The 21,436-nt window shown below is 40.5% G+C and overlaps 1 protein-coding gene across 14 annotated transcripts in view; it reads left to right on the forward strand.

Annotated features, from left to right (window-relative positions):
* Window positions 1-21,436, forward strand: part of ABI3BP (ABI family member 3 binding protein) — a 733,533-nt gene that overhangs the window by 278,055 nt on the left and 434,042 nt on the right. The window lies entirely within an intron of this gene.

Raw genomic sequence — 21,436 nt, forward strand, 5'->3', positions numbered from 1 at the left:
CCCTCATCCCTATCCTGGTATGCATGGCCCCCTCATCCCTATCCTTGTATGCATGGCCCCCTCATCCGTATCCTGGTATGCATGGCCCCCTCATCCCTATCCTGGTATGCATGGCCCCCTCATCCCTATCCTTGTATGCATGGCCCCCTCAGTTTTCTTTGTATACTCTGTGACCTTTATGACGGAAAACTTTGCATGCGTCGGTTAATGGTGTGATTCAGTCCAGATTTTCCTATCATTATAATCCAGCTTGTACTGATAATAACATGACTTCAGATAAAAAATAATTGGGCATGGAGTGAATTACAAAAATCCATATTCCAGAGAGTATTAATTTTCGAAAAATATGAGCATGCCTATTGATCTTGTCACTTCCATAATTCCACGACTTTTGGTGCTGAAATTGCAATGTTGAAGAATATATATATATAACTAGCTGAAGAGCCCGGCGTTGCCTGGGCATACTAACCAACTGTGGTTAGTTATAACAAATTATAATGATTATATTGCACATAAAAACATTTCACATCATATATTCAACACTACAGATTTGCAACACAAATTAACTAAACGATTACCCAAGTATTGATAGTATTTTATTTTCAACTCATTCAAGAGCCTTTTGATAAACAACATGTTTGGTTTTTCCTTTTGGTGCAAAGATGAACAGTTCCAGTTCCAACTCTTGAACAGATCACGTAAAGTTGACCATGAGAAAAGCATGGAGATTGCAAATCAATCCCTACTACTTTCAAGGACTGTCCCTGAGCATTGTTAGGCTGTGTGCACATGCTGCGGATTAGGTGCGGATTCATCCGCGCGGATTTTGTAAAATCCGCAGGTGAAACCGCAGGTCAAAATACCTGCGGTTTTACCTGCGGATTGCTCTGCGGTTTTGCCCTGCGGTTTTTCATCTCCTCAATGGAGGAGATGGCAAGCCGCAGGGGAATCCGCAGAAAGAATTGACATGTCAATTCTTTCTGCGGATTGAAAACCGCAGATAATCCGCGCGGAAAATTCCGCACCGTCTGCGTTGCGGTTTTTGATTCCCATAGGGAATCATGGTACTGTACACCGCAGCAAAAACTGCTGCGGGTCTGCAGCGGCCAAAACCGCTGCGGAACCGCAGCAAAATCCACAGCGTGTGCACACAGCCTGAATAGACATTGTAAATAGCAGTTGAACTGGAAACTGGAGGCGTTTAAAATCAAAAAACAAATCAGATGGAATGAGTGGAATTCTTGGAATGAAAATGTCCTCTCCTTTGGCACATCCTGTTTCTGAGCTGTGTATCTAACCCTTTCCCTATCCTGTGTGATAATGTCTGCTGAGCTGTGCATCTAATCCTGTCCTGTGTGATACTGACTGCACAGCCGTGTATCTATTCCTATCCTGTGTGATACTGTCTGCTGAGCTGTGCATCTAATCCTGTCCTGTGTGATACTGACTGCTCAGCCGTGTATCTATTCCTATCCTGTGTGATACTGTCTGCTGAGCTGTGTATCTAATCCTATCCTGTGTGATACTGACTGCTGAGCTGTGTATCTAATCCTATCCTGTGTGATACTGACTGCTGAGCTGTGTATCTAATCCTCTCCTGTGTGATACTTTCTGCTGAGCTGTGTATCTAATCCTATCGCATGTTACTGACTGCTCAGCCATGTATCTAATCCTATCCTATGTGATACCGTCTGCTGAGCTGTGTATCTAATCCTATCCTGTGTGATACTGACTGCTGAGCCGTGTATCTAATCCTATCCTGTGTGATACTGACTGCTGAGCAGTGTATCCAATCCTATTCTGTGTGATACCGTCTGCTGAGCTGTGTATCTAATCCTATCCTGTGTGATACTGACTGCTAAGCTGTGTATCTAATCCTATCCTGTGTGATACCGTCTGCTGAGCTGTGTGTCTAATCCTCTCCTGTGTGATACTGACTGCTCAGCCGTGTATCTAATACTATTCTGTGTGATACTATGTGCTGAGCTGTGTATCTATGCCTATCCTGTGTTATACTGTCTGCTGAGCCGTATATCTATTCCTATCCTGTGTGATACTGACTGCTGAGCTGTGTATCTAATCCTATCCTGTGTGATACTGACTGCTGAGCAGTGTATCCAATCCTATCCTGTGTGATACCGTCTGCTGAGCTGTGTGTCTAATCATCTCCTGTGTGATACTGACTGCTCAGCCGTGTATCTAATACTATCCTGTGTGATACTGACTGCTGAGCTGTGTATCTAATCCTATCCTGTATGATACTGTCTGCTCAGCCGTGTATCTAATACTATCCTGTGTGATACTGACTGCTGAGCTGTGTATCTAATCCTATCCTGTATGATACTGTCTGCTGAGCCATATATCTATTCCTATCCTCCCCCGCTGCTTATCGCTGATCGCGCAAGAACAGGCTGGACTGTTTCTCGTCGTCAGCTTCCTGCGGCGCTTCCTGCTGTGACGACGAGCGATGCGTGGAGCCGGGCGGGAGGACGCAGGATCGCCTAGTGTGACAGGTAAGTAGCGACCCCCAACCCCTGCAATGTCGCTGGTGAGATCTGCCTGTGTGGCAGCTCACTAGCGACCACTTAGCGATGCACCAGCGATCCTGACCACGTCATATCGCTGGTCGGGATCGCTGGTACATCGCTAAGTGTGACAGTACCTTTAGGTCCCAAAAAATGAGAAATTTATTCAAGGAGTGGGACCTAAGTATTGACATCGATTTTTCTGGCTAACACAGTACCACAATATTATTTTGTATTGTACCTCGTAAGTGTGTAGTAAAAACACAGGAGAATGTGAAGTCACTTGTCAACACTGAATCTATTCGACTAATTTTTCTTTAAAATATATATCTATTGATTGTATAGTCATTAAAAATTACATTACCTGTTATTAGGATCATGTTCACACTAACTTCTGAAATTTATCGTCCAGTCTTTGCTTAAAATAACTACGGTTTAAAAAAAAATTGTATATGTAGTGAGCTAGATTGATAAATATTATACTTCTTAGGGAATATACCCTATTTACCTCACATTACTCGATATAACCAATAACCATTGAAACTGTTTCCCTTCAGGGGAGGATAACTTTAAACATTTGTGCACCATTTTGGTACTGTTAATCTATACGGACTACTACAGAAATGTTATTAAAGAACCAATCATTGGTAGAAATGGCAGATTTTAAGCAATATAACTCATGAACTTGCCATAGACATCTTGACTTTCATGCAAAGCAGTGAGCATTCAATCTCTTGTGCAATCAGAATACTTGTTAGGAAATGCATATATGGCAGTAATAGTTTGCATTTCTTTTCTCAGATTATAATAAAGTATGCATGATCACTATGATTTCCACCAACTGCTCAAAAATACAGTATTTAAACTTTTGATATTGAATTAGAATTACCAGTTACAAGTTACCATAATACTCACAAATATATTGACTCCAAATATACAGTCTATGAAAAAGGAGGACTTGAGTCACCAAAGATTATGAATTACAATATTTATTTATACCAAAGTAGTTTCTTAAATACAAATGTAAAACAAAAATATTAAAAGAATTTTTTCTCTCTTTACATATGTATGGAAATATAAGAATAGCGATCCACAAGGATGAGAAAAAGCTAGCATCCGTAGACTAGGGCCAGGACAGCATAGCAGAACATGATTAATAAACACTGCCAATCATATATGTAGGTAGCCACATGAGAGGGAAATGATGTGGATCAAAACAGCCAACCTGGGTGAATGAGAGGGACTGGATGAGTTCACCCAGATCAGACCATGCCACTGTGAACCCCTTAGAGTATAGACATTCAACTGTTCAATGTTCGCTATGCAATAATATAATAAATAAGTGATCAAAGGGTTAATTACCCATTAAGGTGGGGACACCTGGCCAAGCTGCAGCCACAGACCCCGATGCGCGTTTTGCGAGTGTTATTGTCACTTTCTCAGGGTGGAAATTTTTTTTGATGTAGCAGTTTTCAGTGGTTAGAACCAGGGCTGTAATGATTATAGTCACAGGATGTGGGCCCATCGACGCCAGTGCCTGTTTCAGCTAAATGTGGCCACCAGCCAATGAAAGGCCAGAGGCTGATATCAGCATGCCAGTCCAAGCGGCACATGGCAGTGATGTCATGTGCTGTCCCTGCCAGCACACTGAAGTCAGCTACAGAAGAGGACACCGCATGTCATGGGAGCGGAGGAAGGTAAGAAGTATTGTTTTTTATTTTTTTATTTATATATTTGAAAAGAGCGGCAGAACATTATACCAGGACATTCTACCAGAGAGGGCCGCAGAATGGGAAGCATTATACAAGGAAGGGGCCCAAGATTGAAAGCATGATACAAGGGAGGGACCCAGGATGGGGGGCATTATACAAGGAAGGGGCCAAGGATGGAAAATATTATATCAGGATGGCGGTCATTATACCAGTTAGTGACCCAGAATGGAGGCCATTACACCAGGAAGGGGCCCAGAATGGGGGTTATTATATTAGCAAGGGGTCTTGATGAGGGACATTATGCCAAGAAGGGGGACGTTATACCAGGAAAGGGCCCAGAAAGGAGGACATAAGAAGAAGAGGCTCATTAAAGGAGATATTAAAACAGGAAGGGTCACAGGATGGGGGACATTTTACCATGGAGCCTGGGATGAGAGAAACATATTACAGGATGGAGGCAGCAATAGGGGATATTATTACAGGAAACAGCCAGGACCGGGGGGACATTATTGCCTTGGAGGCAAACACTTATGTCATTAAAGAATCTAGAACGCTACAAGGGACCATGCATCTAACCAACATGAAGGTGGAGGCCCAGGTCCAAATTTTGCATTGGAGACCATCAGACTTTAATTACACTACTGCTTAGAACCCACAAATTGGGTTAGTTTTCTTTGTATTATCTTTAGATCATGAAACAGTTTTAAATTATATTATGGACACACAATATACCCGCATGTTCTGCTTGAAAAGGGAATGTGGTAGACTGGCCACTCTTTGTAATATTGAAGGAATAAATCATGAAAGTTTTTTCTCAATAGTGGTGTATAGCAAATAACTAAACAAGAAACTATAGGTCTATTAGTTAACAATTCTTGAGTAAAAATTTTTTATCATCAACAGTAGAATTGTGCGCATGGAATACTCATAAGGGAAAAAGGAATTGTTCCAGAGATCTATTAAAAGAGTATTGCTGCTAAAGGGAAAGCTCTAGAGGAAACTAAGATAACAGCAAGAAATAAACCTACTTCTACTTTGCGAATGATAAACGATAACAATAAGAAAAATACCCTCTTCAATGATTTTATTCCTATCATAACTGAGTATAATTCAAACCATCGTATTTTGACTAAAATAGTAAAAAAAATTGGGATATCTTGAAAGAAGATAAAATTATAGGATCATCAATCCCATCAGGTCCAAAATTCGTTTATAGGAAGGCGCGGAATATTGGCAATATTATCGCCCCTACTGTATCAAAAAACCACACGAAAGAATTAATTCCATCCTCTGTAAGCAACTTAAAAGGTTTTTTCCCTGTAGAAAATGCAGAGCATGTCAACAAACTATGAGCCCTAAACAGCAATAGGCTATGGGCGGTAATAATAAAGTGGAAATATTAGATTATATCATATGCTCAACGGAGAGTGTTATCTACATCATCAGATGTCCATGTCAGAAGGTATATGTAGGATGCACCAAAAGATCCCTGCAAACCAGGATCAAGGAACATATAAGAAACATAAAGAAAAAATTCCTGGGTCACCCCCTATCTAAACATTTTGCAGAGTGCCATGGAGGATCTATAAGTAATTTGACTTTTGCAGGCGTTGAACACGTAAAGCCACAAATGCACAAAGGCAATCATATAAAGGTAATGTCACGCGCTGAAAGCCGATGGATGTTTACATTGAACACTTTAATTCCAAAAGGGTTAAACAGTGAAATTGAATTGTTTGGCTTTTATTAAGTGAGTTAGGTTGAAGCCAGCTTAAACGGCGGGACTGCATAAATAAACCTCTTAATGTGAGGGGGAGCATCCCTGAGGAAGAAGACAGTCAGTCTTTGAAACGCGTTGGATAGTTTTTTGGTCCCTGCCGCAACCACTAGCTAGTGAAACCGGCAGGGTCACGTGCTGACTCACGTCACAAAGGTCCTGGACGCCTGGAGCTGCACACAGATGCCGGGAGCGTGAGAGGCCGCCTACGACCGCTTCACAGCTGGAGGTATATTGGCAAGAGGCTGTCACCGGCCGGGGCAGCCCTTGCAACTAGTTCATACTATTTCTCTGCACCTTCTCCCATACGCTGGAACTGAAAGCGATATTCTATTCTCACCCCATTGGAAGGAGGACCGCTTATCGCATTACTTCTCCAGGTACCGCTCTTCTATTTATTGAATTTACCACGGCTGCTATTTTAGTGAGCTGCTCACATGCCGCAAAGCGTAGTGATCCTCTTTTTTTACTGAAAGCGGTTATTGGAACAAAGATTGACTAATGCACCACCGGTATAGGTATTGTCATCTTATACTTTGAATCCATGCTCGTGCTGCTTCAGTTTTTAATGGATGACTACTGATTATGGTACTACAAATAGCGTCCTTTACTAATGTAATTATTGTGTTTAGCTATATGGTAATATGTGCCTATGTTATTTGAGATTTTACTTCTCATACACCAGTTGATCTGGTTGCAATGATTTTTTACAAGCAATACTCTTTTAATAGATCTCTGGAACAATTCCTTTTTCCCTTATGCGTATTCCATGCGCACACTTCTACTGTTGGTGATTGATTTTTTTAATTGTGACACTCTGTGACAAGTGTCTTAGTGTTTGCAGCTGGAACAATTCTCTTGCACTAAAGCGCCACTGAATGTTATCTGCTTTTAAAAAAAAATTGTTTGTTTTCTTCATAGATGTAATTGACAAAAAATATTTTGAAATAATATTAGTCTAGATTTTTAAGGGATTTCTATAGATTTGTAAACTACAGAGTATATATCTATAAGGGATTTGTCTTGAAAAATGTTTGTAATCAGAAGAGTTAATTTCTAGGATGGTTTGGGGTAAAACATTTTATGTATAAGGTCTTGATATTGCACAGCATTTGATGCTGTTTGACATAAGGAATGCTGGGACTGAAGGTTAATAGAGTTAAATAGCAGTATTTTCACTTTATTAAAGTGAGGTAAAATTATATTTCTAGAATGTTAAATTAAGAGAAAAAAATGCTTTTGAGGTTGGTTTACCTTCATTTGGATCAAAAACAGAAGAACAGTTGAATTAGATGAAAATTTATTATCAGTCCTATTAACGATATTACAATGGTGTGATCTGCACACATAGTTCAGATTAGGTGCACGGCCTTGTCACTGGATCAAACTGTCCATCATGGGAGTACACCACCAACAAGCAGAAAGCCAGAAGGCAAGGGGCTGTGCACTCCTGAAAACACATTAAAGATCACTAATGACAAAGTGCCCTTCACTCTGGTTATTTTGGATAGTTTCTTGATGTGAAATGAAAACTCATAATGAGACAACCCTTTCAAAAAAAGGATTGCCTTTTCAAGGGCCAGGCTTTTCAGAATGTGGCCACAAAATGTTTGATTTAGCTTGTGGTAGCAGCAGTAAAGCCCCCGTTACACACGGCGAGATCGCTAGCGATCTCGCTAAGTGTGACACGCGGAAACGACTGGCTCCCTGCTGCGATGTCGCTGATCGTGCGTGAACGTTCAAGATCATTTTTTGATCGCTGGCATCACGCTGACCAGCATGCATCGCTGTGTTTGACGCCCCTTATCAACGACGAGCGACCTCGTTGGCGACTCCGAACTCATATAGATAGCGCTGAAGGACGCCTATTCAAAGTCTGAATCACTATTATAGACAGTGTGTGACACGGTACCAACGATCGCCGTGGTCGTTAGTGACATCGCTGATCGCTGATGCGTCGTTATGAAGATCGGCCTGTATGACTGCTTACTAGCGATGCACAAACGATCTTAGGCAGATCGTATCGTTGTCGGAATCGTTGGTGCGTCGCTACGTGTAACGGTACCCTAAGCCAGATATTTCCCTTTTAATGGACACTTCTGTAAACTAGAGTATTACCTGGCAGCTCTTCTATATGCCCTAATAGGATGTATATTATGTACAGGGGTTGTCTTATAACAAAACTCCTTTAATTGTGAATCTTGTTTTTACTATTAGATAAAGTGACAGAAAAAAAAACAAAAAGTAAACATTCAGTTTTGTGAAAGTGAGAAATATTTTTATACCACTAGTTAGTTTCAGTTGAATTATTTTAGACTGTAGACTTTGGGATGTGAGCCCAGTGGGTTTTATGCTTGAGTAGCTGCTCCGTTCCAAATCAAGCCAAAATGTTTTAACACACTTGAGTGGTTAACCACTAATGACATGTTTTGGTGGATGTTCTCAGGCGGCTGAAGTTACGAAGCATTACCTGGGATAAAAAGGGTACAACGTCCGTCCTGCAGGAATGCAATGGTGTAAAGGAAATCACAGTTGTGGTAATGGTCACACACTGGTTTAACTGTGATGACGCTTGCAAATATTTTGCTTAATAGTGGCTGAGATTTTTCACTATAAGTCACAAACAAATGGCATTGTTATATACTCGTACATGTTAGTGTGAGAAAAAATTGCTATACCAAACTACTTTGGGTGAAATTGCTGCCTCTTTTTGTTTATGGGAAAAGTCCAAATTGTTTAAATGGCGTTGCGTGTCTTTCTTAAAAGTATTAATATGTTTCAGGTGAATGTATATTTAAAATTTTAGGCCAATAAAGTGTTTTGATTTGTGATGCTGTGAATAAGTATATGCTGCCTTATCTGATGTCAGTATAAGGTAGCAATATCTTGATTTCAGCAGTGTCTCTTATTTGTCAATCAGGTTATATTGTCATGTATCCTGAGATGATTTTACTCGGCTCATGATACACCTAATAAAATGTGATTTATGAAAACTACACCGGATTGACAACTAAGTGACAAAGAATGTGCTGGCTTTGATATACTATACAGTACTTTCCTGGAGCATGTAGCTAAATAAGTAGCTGGAAGCCACAAGAGAAAGCATTCTGAGTAGTAAGAACCTGAATAAAAGAAGCACTCCTCCTATCAAAGTTTTAATCCTCCTAATATATTGCAGTCATCATATTATATAGCACTGTGTACTTACAATTGATCATTTTGCCTTTCTACCCAGTTAATTCTTCTCTTTTCCATTAGTTCTATGCCATCACGTGATTAAATACTAACAAGCTGAATCCTTCTAAACCCTATGTAGAAACAGAACGTCTATTTTCCCTGCATGAGTAAGTAGGAGGAGGATGGAGCAGCTGGGTCAGGAGCTAAAGAGGGGAATGATTTTTTGCAGAGAGAAGAGACTTCCTGTTTCTACATAGAGCAGAGAAGAATTAGCTGGGAAGAAAGGCAAAATGAGCAATTGTAAGTACACAGTGCCATATAATATGATGATTGCAGTTTATTAACCCCTTCATCCCGGGCCATTTTCTGGTTTTTTTTTGTGTTTCTGTATTTTTTATTCTCCTTCTTCCTAGAGTCATAACTTTTTTATTTTTGCATCAATATGCGAGTGTTTGTGTTTTGCAGGACGAGTTGTACTTTTGAAAGACACCATTGATTTTACCGTATATTGTACTGGAAAGCGGGAAAAAATTCCAAGTGTAGTGAAATTGCAAAAAAGTGCAATTCCGCAATAGTTTTTTGGGGTTTTATTTTACCACGTTCACCAAATGCTAAATCTGACCTGTCATTATGATTCTCCAGGTCATTATGAGTTTGTAGATGCCAAACATATATAGGTTCTTTTTTATTTCAGTGATTAAAATAAAATCCAAAGTTTGTTAAAAAAAATTAAATAACTTGCATCATTTTCCAAGTCCCCTTGGGTCTCCATTTTTCATGATCTGGGGCTGAGTGAGTGCTTATTTATTGCGTGCCGAGCTGACGTTTTTTATTGATACCATTTTGATCGCCTGTTATTGCATGTTAATGCAATGTTGCGGTGACTAAAAAAAATGTACTTCTGGTGTTTTGACTTTTTTCTTGTTATGCTGTTCACTGATTGGATTAATTATTTTTATATATTGATAGATCATCAATTCTGAAAACGGCAACACAAAAAATGTGGGGGGTTTTTGTTTGCTTGTTTTGTTTTATTTTGAATGGGGGGTGATTTAAATTTTTATACATTTTATTTTTTTATATTTTTAAAACTTTTTTAAACTTTTTAGTAGCTGCAATAGTCTCCATGGGAGATTAGAAGCTGTGATCACCCGATCACCTGTGCATATACACAGCAGGGCTTCATACCTGCTCTGTGTAGCAGAAATTATCACTTGTTACGAGTGACAACCGCTGGGGGGCGCTCGTAGCTATCCAGCTATAACAACCAGAGGGCTCGCCTGCAGACCACGGGTTGTCATGCTAACATATCAGTGACCCGCGGTCATGTGAATTGGGCACCGATGGGCGGGGTTTGTGACATGCTTCCGGCGCTAGCATGTGAAATGCCTCTGTCAGAGATTGACAGCGGCATTTAACATATTAACAGCCGTGAGTGGATTGCGATTCCACCCTTGGCTGTTAGGGGCAAAAGTTAGCTGATGAAATCTGCTGTCATGTGCAGGAAAACATGTGGGCTCAGCGCCGGAGCCAACATCAAAGCAAGCGGGATACCCAACATGCTGCGTATACAGTATTTACAGCATATGTTGTGAAGAGGTTAAGAGGATAAAAACTTTGGTGAGAGTGCTTCTTTAAAGCTTGTTTTGTCCGTTTTTTAATGTTATCAGATGTGTTAAGGACATGATCTTGTTACATTTTCTAATATCTAAGTATCAAAAGTTCTCCTGCACGTGTTAGATTTTTCTCTTTATAGATATATTTTTGAGTAAAATGTAAATTGCTGTTTTATTCTGTAAACTACTGACATGTCTTTGAATTTCCAAGCACTAAATTTTGTATTTATTTTCAGAAAATGAGAATTGGTCAAAATAACAAAAAAAGCAGTGCTTGCAGACCGCAAAGAGCTCATAATCATTTAGAAACACCAATACTAATGTTTTAACTCAGGAATAGTTCAGAAATCAATACTTTGTGGAATAACCATGATTTTTAATCACAGCTTTCATATGTCTTGGCATGCTTTCCACCAGTCTTTCACACTGCTTTTGGGTGACCTTATGCCACTCCTGGTACAAATATTTAAGCAGTTCTTTGTTTGATGGCTTGTGACTATCCATCTTCCTCTCTATTACATTCCAGGGGTTTTCAATGGGGTTCAGGTCTGGAGATTGGGCTGGCCATGATGGGGATTTGATGTGGTTGTCCTTCATACACACATTGATTGACCTAGCTGTGTGGCATGGCACATTGTCCTGCTGGAAAAAACAGTCCTCAGAGTTGGGGAACATTGTCTGTGCAGAAGGAGTCAACTGTTTTTCCAGGACAACCTTGTATGTGGCTTGATTCATACGTCCTTCACAAAGATTAACCTGCCCAATTCCAGCCTTGCAGAAACATCCTCAGATCATCACCGATCCTCAACCAAATTTCACATTGGGTGCAAGACACTGTGGCTTGTACGCCTCTCCAGGTCTCTGTCTAACCATTAGACAACCAGGTGTTGGGTAAAGCTGAAAATTAGACCCATCAGAGAAGATTACTTTACTCCAGTCCTCTATGGTCCAGTCCTTATGGTCTTTGGCAAACTTCAGCCTGGTTCTCCTTTGCTTCTCATTGAAGAAAGGCCTTTTTCTAGCTTTATAAGACTTGAGCCCTGCCTCTAGGAGCCTGCTACGAACTGTTCTTGCCGTACACTTCACCCCAGCTGCCATTTGCCATTCCTTTTGTCATCCTGCGGTTGCTGAGTGACATTCGAATAAGATGGTCATCCCGGTCAGTGGAGAGTCGTTGTCACCCTCTGCCGGTCTGTAGCCTTATTGTCCCCAATGTCTGCTGCTTGAACTAGTTGTAATTGACTGCTGTCTTACAAATTTTAAGGATGGAGGCGACATGATACTCACTGTATACCTCTGCTAGTAAAGCCAGAATTGAGCCCTTATTTTCCTCACTCAAGACTTTTATTTTCAACTCCTTTGGCATGGTTAAAAGTTATTTTTTCATTCCTATTACTTTTGGGATATTACTAGCACTTGTTTTGCCATCCAGCTTGTCTCATTGCAAGAGGATTGTGAACACCACAGCAGGGTTTTTTATACATTCTTTCGTTAAATAAGATTTGGTTCAGGTGATCACCTAATCAGAAGCACCTTAAGTAGAATAAGGTGTACTCTGGTTGGAATTCAACTAATACTGGAATGGAATGGCAGTCAGACATGTAGAAAAGCATATTTTTATAAAACTGTGCAGTGGTCTCTTAATTTTTGCCAGAGGTGTGTGTGTGTGTATATATATATATATATATATATATATGTACAGTGGGTACGGAAAGTATTCAGACCCCTTTAAATTTTTCACTCTTTGTTTCATTGCAGCCACTTGGTAAACTCAAAAAAGTTAATTTTTTTCTCATTAATTCTGTACCCCATCTTGACGGAAGAAAACAGACATGTAGAAATTTTTACAAATGTATTAAAAAAGAAAGACTGAAATATCACATGGTCATAAGTATCGAGACCCTTTGCTCAGACATTCATATTTAAGTCACATGCTGTCCATTTCAATGTGCTCCTCCATGAGATGTTCTACTCCTTCATTGGAGTCCAGCTGTGTTTAATTAATCTGATATGACTTGATTTGTAAAGGCACACCTGTCTATATAAGTCCTCACAGCTCACTGTGCATGTCAGACAAAATGAGAATCATGAGGTCAAAGGAACTGGCCAAGGAGCTCAGAGACAGAATTGTGGCAAGGCACAAATCTGGCCAAGGTTACAAAATAATTTCTGCAGTACTCAAGGCTTCTAAGAGCACAGTGGCATCCATAATCCTTAAATGGAAGAAGTTTGAGACCACCAGAAGTCTTCCTAGACCTGGCCATCCAGCCAAACTGAGCAATTCTGGGAGAAGTGCCTTGGTGAGAGAGGTAAAGAAGAACCCCAAGATCACTGTCTCTGAGCTCCACAGATGCAGTAGGGAGATGCGAGAAAGTTCCACAAAGTCAACTATCACTGCAGCCCTCCACCATTTGGGCCTTTATGGCAGAGTGGCCAGACAGAAGCCTCTCCTCAGTGGAAGTCATATGGAAACCCGTATTGAGTTTGCTAAAAAAAACACATGAAGGACTCCCAGACTATGCTTTTATGTTTTTCTAAAAAATGTCAAACTGCTCCTGAATAGGTGATATTATTATTATTATTGATGTTATAAACATGTTCCACAATTATCTTTTTTTAATTTGAGCCATGTACACCCTATATATTTCTTTTCACAAGTATTGCAGACTATGCTATAAATAACATGTCTAGTTTCACAGTTGATGAAGGATGAAATGTTAAAACGACCATCTTATCTTGAGAATTTTTTTTTTGTGCAAAACGACAAACATTGCATTTGTTTCCAAAGTATTTATGCAAATTGTCTCTTCAGAGAGGAAGAGGACTAGAACTCTAGTGCCACCTATTGGAAGAGTTCTAGTCCACTTCATCTCTAAAGAGACAATTTGCATAATTGGCATATTTCCCAGAGGAGCATTGCGGCTTTAAGTCTCCTCATCTCGACATGCTTAGCATGTCATTCTCCACAAGGAGAAATTATACTTCTTGGATATCAGTCAGACGCCTCTCTCACAGCCAAGCCAGATCTCACACTTTGCACTGATGAGGGGCAGTACCCCGAAACACAGTGTCTGCAAATTGTGATTCTGGCTTGGTTTTTATCCTAAGTCATGTAACAAGGCTCGTTAAAGGGTCGACATTGACTTTTAGGATTGCTACTTCCAATAGGTGGCACTAGAGTTCTAGTCCTCTTCCTCTCTGAAGAGACAATTTGCATAATCAGCATATTTCCCAGAGGAGCATTGTGGCTTAAAGACTCCTCATCTCAACATGCTTAGCATGTTATTCTCCACAAGGAGAAATGATACTTCTTGGACAAAGTATTTATGAAATTCTTTACTGAAAAGCCATGTTGCGTTATTAGTGCATTTTTTTATATAGGCTTAGGGAAAGTGTGCTTTTTATTGATTTGCATCCTTTATTTAGGATTTCATGGAGCGTTTTATCCTGATGTTGGTCAGGAATGTACTTCATATTGATCTTTTTTATTTTATTATACTGAAGACTACATGAAGCACCGAATTGTTATAACTGATAACTGATTGTTATTTTAAGAAGATTTACTTTCTGTTTGTAATTTTTCCTTCTTTTTTCTGATTTGTTGATTAACATTTCTTTTCTTTCCATTCCTGAAACTTTTCAATATGCTATATCTATATTATTACCTGTATATCCCATTTGTTTTAGCCTAGACTTAATGTTATTAGGTTCTCTGGAAAAATCAGCATCATCTGAACATAGTCTGAATTCCCTGTAAGGTATAGAAGCAATAGTATGAAATGGATGACAACGTTCAGCTCATAATGTGGTATTACCACTAGTTGGTTTATGATATGTAGAGCTTGCAACATTTTTAGATGCTATACCCATGTAGGGAAATATCCAAAAATTCAACTCTATTGCCCAGACTGGAGAAGGTGAATTGGAGAATGAAATCATTAGAATTGACATAATGAATAAAGTCTGGTATGGTCGCTATGTCCCCCTACCAGAGGATGAGCATGTCGTCCATATAGCGACCATACCAGATCAAATGTGACAAAAATAGGTTGTGGGCAGAAAAAATGAATTGTTCCTCCCTCCAGGAGCCAAAAAGAATTTCCAAAGAAGGGGAGAAATGTGACCCCATCGGGCCTCCCTTTAACTGAAAGAAAAAATCATGGTTGAACAAAAAAATTATGCTTCAATAAAAAAATCAGTAGCCATCAAAATAAATTCCTTAAGCTCAGAATCATATGAACTATATCGATCAAGATGGTATGAAAAAGATTGAATAGCCAAATCATGTAGTATACATGACTTATGGATATGGGACGGACCCTCACTCTATCTTAAAACCACCATAACTACAGTAAACCTAGGCACTAGAATAAATACACAACACATTATTTTGGTTGTCAAAATGGCCACAGCTTTAGTTAAATCACAGGATTAAAACAATCACAGTAGGAGTCAGGTGAAGTGCTAGTACATTGGGATTCACAAGTACTGTGATATCCCAGCTGTCTGACATACAGAACCAGGCCAGACAGCCATAAAGGGGCGGCACGCACTGGCTTGCCATTCAAGCAGAGCCAGTAAACTTTCAGGGCACCAATGACCCTATTATCCTCACTCCTGTGCTTAACCACTGTGCCCGCCCCTGATTGGCGTTACCATTACAACGCCCTTGAGGCTGGCCACCAAAGCCGAGCCTGTTCACCACCATGAGGTTTTACATCCTCTATTAGTTAAAATGAGTCCACCTTAACTTGTCTGCAACTTCCACCTGACTCCTAAACCGCAAAGCTGTGACGGGTTATAAATTCACATTTGACACCTTTTTTTTTTCTTTTTTTTTTTTAATAAATCACTTTAGTAAACTTATAAACTATAAGTCCCTGCAAAAGCATTAAGTGGACTAACTTGGCAAACCTCCGACTCACAAAGAGTCATCCTACAGCGCTCAGGAGAGGAAAAACCCCCCTGTGGAGGAAACCTCTAGGGAACCATGGCTAAAGGATGGCCCTTCCCTTGGGCTTAGAAGGTTAATGATGTTAACTCTTTATAGCCATGATAAAATCAAACCTGGAACAAAATATACAATGGTAATTTCAAAAATACAATAAAGCATTCATCATACAATCAATAATTAAAACGTTTTAGGACAATCATTATAAACAGGGGTGGGAGGGCGGGAAATGCTTCCTCCTGTTCATCCTGTGCGTGAAAGAGGGAGACAAATTTCCTGTTCTATATAAGCCCCATCCTCTTCACAGTAACCCCCCAGGTACAGACATACTGTGCTTCTTATTCTGAAAGCAACATTACTCTTGCTTAAAATCTATACCACTATACCAAAAAAGCTGCAGGAGTAAAGGTCCACCCATCCCCAAGTCTTGTCCTCTTCCTCCTATGGCTCCAGTGGTTTCTTGAGTGCAGATTGATGATATCGCAGGATATAAAATTATTTCCCTCATTCCATTGTATCAAACCTTTGTAAAACAGTAATACTGTCGTGCAGGAAACTGCGGGAGGTGTTCCCTCATGATTTCTGCACATGACTTGATTACTGATTAATTAGTTAGCATATGATAAATTGTGCTCTTGTGTGTTAGGTGGTCTGGTGCCGTGGTCTCCCTTTCAGGCTCTGCCACTGGGATGACTGCTCAGCACAGACTCCGGACCCAGCGCTTTGCCCAGGCTCATGATGCACGTGTTCATGCTGCAGGTTCTCTAGCTAAGCCTATGATGACTACTGGTTTACATATGCAGCACTGTACTCTAGAGCCAAAGTCCAGATTTCATCCTACTGAGCATGTCCGAGATGTGGCGCCTTCTCATTGGTGCTTGAACATAAACTGCTCTGGTTATGTGACAGCTTCTGATTGGTCCACAGGCAAGGTCATGTCTGTCTGTCCTTGAGCTGTATGTATAAAAGGTCCTCTGGAGTGCACGCCTGTGCGCTAGTATCTTGTGTGTTTGGTGTGTTGGTGGCTACTATACCACCCTGTGTGCATGTGTGCCTCTAGTAGCACTGTGAGTGTTTTTCTAGACAGGCAGTGTAGGGTGGGAACTTCTGCTTGAACTTAGCATCTGCACCAGGTGTCCTCAGGCACGCGTGCTAAAGCACACCGTGTGTCAGAGCAGGGTCAACCACCAGCTTAGTCTTCCTGGGGGGTTAACTTACAAGGACCACAATTAGAATTTTTCTATATGCCTGTGTAGTCTAACGGTATAGCCCTTTTTGCTTTGCTTCATAGTACTGCTCTGTGGTGTAACAGAGCTTGTTACTTTGCGTTCTGTGCACACTGAGTGACATTTAACTCAGTGTGCTTAAAGTGTTTTTGCGCAGCCTTTCTCCATCACTGCACGGTTGGACCCCGGTTTGCGAACGCACCTTATTATTATTTCATATATGGTGCGTTCCGCCAAACTTAACATGGTGTTTTTAAATATTGTTGTAACACCCCAGTATTCATGCTCTATGACTAAGGGCACAGTAGGAGCCAGAAACGCGTCAGAGCGGTTCTTGCAATATATCCTCCTTGTATAAATTTTTAAAGATATGTATTTGGAATAAAGCTTGAAGATTTTTATTATTGGATGTGCCTGCCCACCTCTTTTTTGCATATAATATTTATTGGTAGGTGCCAGAAAATCATGCCCCCAATGTATTTGTTAATATAACGTTAAAGTGGCCAAATTGTTTAATCAAGCAATGGGAGCCATCAAAGGATACATAGAAAATAGAAAAGTGTGGTGGGCTTCTTAGAAACACAATATATAATTCTATTAAAAAGATATAATAATTTCCTCATACATTGACCCTTGTCATAGAAACCATGCAGAATAGAAAAATTAATTATTATGCCCTGATCTTGTAGATTAGCTTCCTTCTTAAAGGCAATTTCACACAATAATTGAAAAAACACAATGTTCTGACCTCTGCGAACTAAATGCCAATCTCTTTTAAAGGGAACCTGTCACCCCCCCCAGGTGTTTTTAACTAAAAGAGCCACCTTGTGCAGCACTAATGCTGCATTCTGTCAAGGTGGCTCTTTTAGTTGGGGTCCCTTCCACCGCTAAAAGAATCGTTTTTATAATTTGTCACTCATACCTCTAGTTTGTCCGGGGGTCAGGTCTTTCCCCCCGGACACAGACACCTCACAGCCATCAGTCATTTCCTCCATTCTTCTGGTCACCGCCTCCTCAGCGTTCAGTTATTTACCTGGCGCCTGCGCTGTAGTCTTGTTTCTTGGGCATGTGCAGTTAGCGCTGCCCATCCACTGACATCATATGATGTCTTCTTTCTCGCGCCTGCGTGGACACGCTGCCCAAGATCCCGCCCCGCAGTCTCTTCTGATTTATTCACACTGCGGGGCGGGATCCCAGGCCGATTCTTTCAGCTGTGGAAGGGACCCCAACTAAAAGAGCCACCTTGACAGAATGCAGCATTAGTGCTGCACAAGGTGGCTCTTTTAGTTAAAAACGCCTAGGGGGTGACAGGTTCCCTTTAAACGCTATAGTGATATAACTTCAGTTCAGTTACATTTTTTGTGATTTGGGCAAAGGATAATATAGAATAAAAATATGCCTATATTGTGGCCAAATGAATGGTCATAGAATTCTACTAAACTTTATGACTTATTTAATTTACACCTGAAAATGAACGCATTGAAGACAAAATTTTCCACTACAACTGCTGCAGATTCACGTTAGATAAATGAACTCTTATGTAGGGGGCAAACCTAAAACATTTTCATACCTTACTGATTAAATAAGTGTGGGGGTTAATGCACATATGGATGTCTGAGCTACTTGGAATCTAAAAAAAAAAGGATCTCTGATCATAAAGAAATGAAAAGGGCATCTGTCTCTGTATAACTACAGTGGAGAGAAATATGTCCACCTCCATTTTACTGCTCTCTGTTGCAAAGAATCCTGTATCACCGCTCAACATGTGTGCTTTTTACTCATCACATATGTTTTCACAAGAAAAACTATACTTAAGGCACATTTTAGAGTACGTCAACAGTGCCTTAATTTATTGTTCGTTTTTTAGGAGAAATTAAATTTTGTTTTCAAAATATTTTAATAAACCACAGCTTCTTATACATATCTCTTCTTATAAATAGATGTATAACTTTTCAAGAGTGCTCTGTAGAAAAGAGGAAATTGTTCTTTTAGTTGTTTAAATCTATTTTCTTACCAGTGAGAAACAGAATAAGGCTGTGTGCCCACGATGCGATTTTTAAGCGTTTTTGCCGCGATTTTCAGCGCGAAAAAGCTGCAAAAACATTTAAAAATTGTGTACAGAATGCCCCCCATGCATTCCTATGGCATTCCGCACATGCTGTGTTAATGCTGCGCTTTTTTCCGCGGCGGAATTGCATCGCAGAAAAAAATCGCAGCATGGTCATTCTTTTGTGCGGAATCGCAAAGAATTGCCGCGATTCCGCACCCATAGGAATGCATGAGAATCGCTTACTTCCCGCATGTGGCTATGCCCACCATGCGGGAAGTTAAGCGTCTCATGTGCGGTTGGTACCCACGGTGTGGAGGAGAGGAGACTGTCCTCCAGGCCCTGGGTACAATACCCCTGTAAAAAAAAGAATAAAAAATAAAAAATCTGGGTATATTTACCTTCCGGCGTCCCGCGCTGCATTCCCGGGCCTCAGCGTTCCCAGTAATGCCTTGCGGCAAGGTCCTGTGATGACGTAGTCTCGCGTGACTCTAGCGGTCTCGCAAGATCGCTATAGTAACGCGAGACCAACGTCATTACAGGTCTCGCAAGGCATCACTGGGAAAGCTGAGGCCCGGGATGGCAGCGCGGGACGTCAGAAGGTAAATATACCCCTTTTTTTTTTTATCATTTTTAACATTCTATCTTTTACTATTGATGCCGCATATGCGGCCTCAATAGTAAAAAGCTGCTCACACTTGTCAAACACTATGTTTGACGAGTGTGACCAACCTGTCAATCACTTTCCAAGCGATGCTTCAAATCGCTTGGAAAGTGCTTGAGAAAATCGCGGCAAAATCGCGAACAGAATCGCGGGGATAAAAACGCGCGATTTCTGGGAAGGAGTCCGGTTTTCACTGTGCGTTTTAAAACGCTACGTGGGCACATAGCCTAAAATGATCTTCAACTGGTCTGCAATCCCAAGTGATGAGTTTGGTTGAGTACCATTGGCATGTTCCAAAATGTTTCGATCAATCTGACATCCTCTATCTGATTGTCTCTGCTAGTCTAGGACACTATTTGTCTAGCATCTAAGTACATAATATTTTCTACTATCAATAACCTTTAAAGGAAATCTGTCACCAAGTTTGTGCTTTTAATCTGAAAAATATTCAGGATTGAGAGTCCTCAGTAGTTGATACCTTTTAATGGCTAACTGAAAAGATGGTGACACATTGCAAGCTTTCGAGACTACTCAGGTCTCTTCATCAGGCTAGACTAATACAAAATCTGAAGTCACATATTTATGCACAATACAGCCTAGAAAAAATGCAATAGATAAGACAAGTGACGTGAAGCAGAACTATCAATATGGGAGAGGGAGAAACATAAATATAAACATTGGACCAGTTCATAGATAAGGAGTCTGGATGTTTTATGGTCCTCTGATTGGGGTCTAGTTCTGTGTTGCCCCGCAAGGTTTTAAAAGGAAATTCCTTAATTGATGTAAAAAGACATAAATCCATGCGACACATTCATTCCAGCACTGAGAGTGTCAAAGTTCGTCATAAATTTGTACTCCCAAACTCGTCTCTCTCTCTGGGATGTGAAGTTACCTTTCAATACCAGTAATTTCATATCCATGCTGCTGTGATCAGGGATACAGAAATGTTTTGCCACAGGTAGATCCATTCTTTTTTCTCTTATTGTGTGACGATGAGCATTCATCCTTGTTCTAAGCTTTTGCCCTGTCTCCCCCACATACAGACCCCCAGTTGGACATTTAGTACAAATAATTAAGTACACCACATTAGATGTAATGCAGGTGAAAGTACCTGGGATCTTGTAGTCCTGATGTGAGTTGGGGATCTTTATCGTGTCTGTGGTCATTATAAATGGACAGGTTTTACATTTTTTCTGGTTGCAAGGAAAGGTTCCTCCAGCTGTTGGAGAGGACAGGGAGCTTCTGACAATGATGCTTCTTAAATTTGGGGGCTGCCTAAAACACAGAAGTGGGGGGTCTGGAAAAATGGATTTTAATCGGGCATCTTTTTGTAGTAAAGGTTGTAATTTCCGTGCAGCTCCCCTTAGCACCTCCAGATTTGGGTTGTAGGTGACTACTAGAGGCACTCGGTTATTTTCTTCTTTAGCTTTGTAATGTAGCAGGTGATTCCTTGACAATCTGGTGGCTCTTGTAATTTGGTTTTCAATTGTTCTTGGATGGTAACCCTGATTCAAAAAGGTCTTTTTGAGGCGACCAAGGTGTTTGTCTCTATCCATGGGGTTGGAACATATACGATTGTATCTGATGGCTTGGCTATAGATAATAGAGTTCTTTATGTGTTTTGGATGGAAACTGTCCCATTTAAGGTATGTTGGACGGTCGATTGGCTTCTGATACAGGGATGTCTCTATTTCATTGTTTTTTAGCTTAATGATGGTGTCCAAAAAATTAATCTCGGTAC

This window comes from Dendrobates tinctorius, unplaced genomic scaffold (genome assembly GCF_039654945.1).
Source record: "Dendrobates tinctorius isolate UK_male_01 unplaced genomic scaffold, ASM3965494v1 ptg000091l, whole genome shotgun sequence".
Taxonomy (NCBI): Eukaryota; Metazoa; Chordata; class Amphibia; order Anura; family Dendrobatidae; genus Dendrobates; species Dendrobates tinctorius.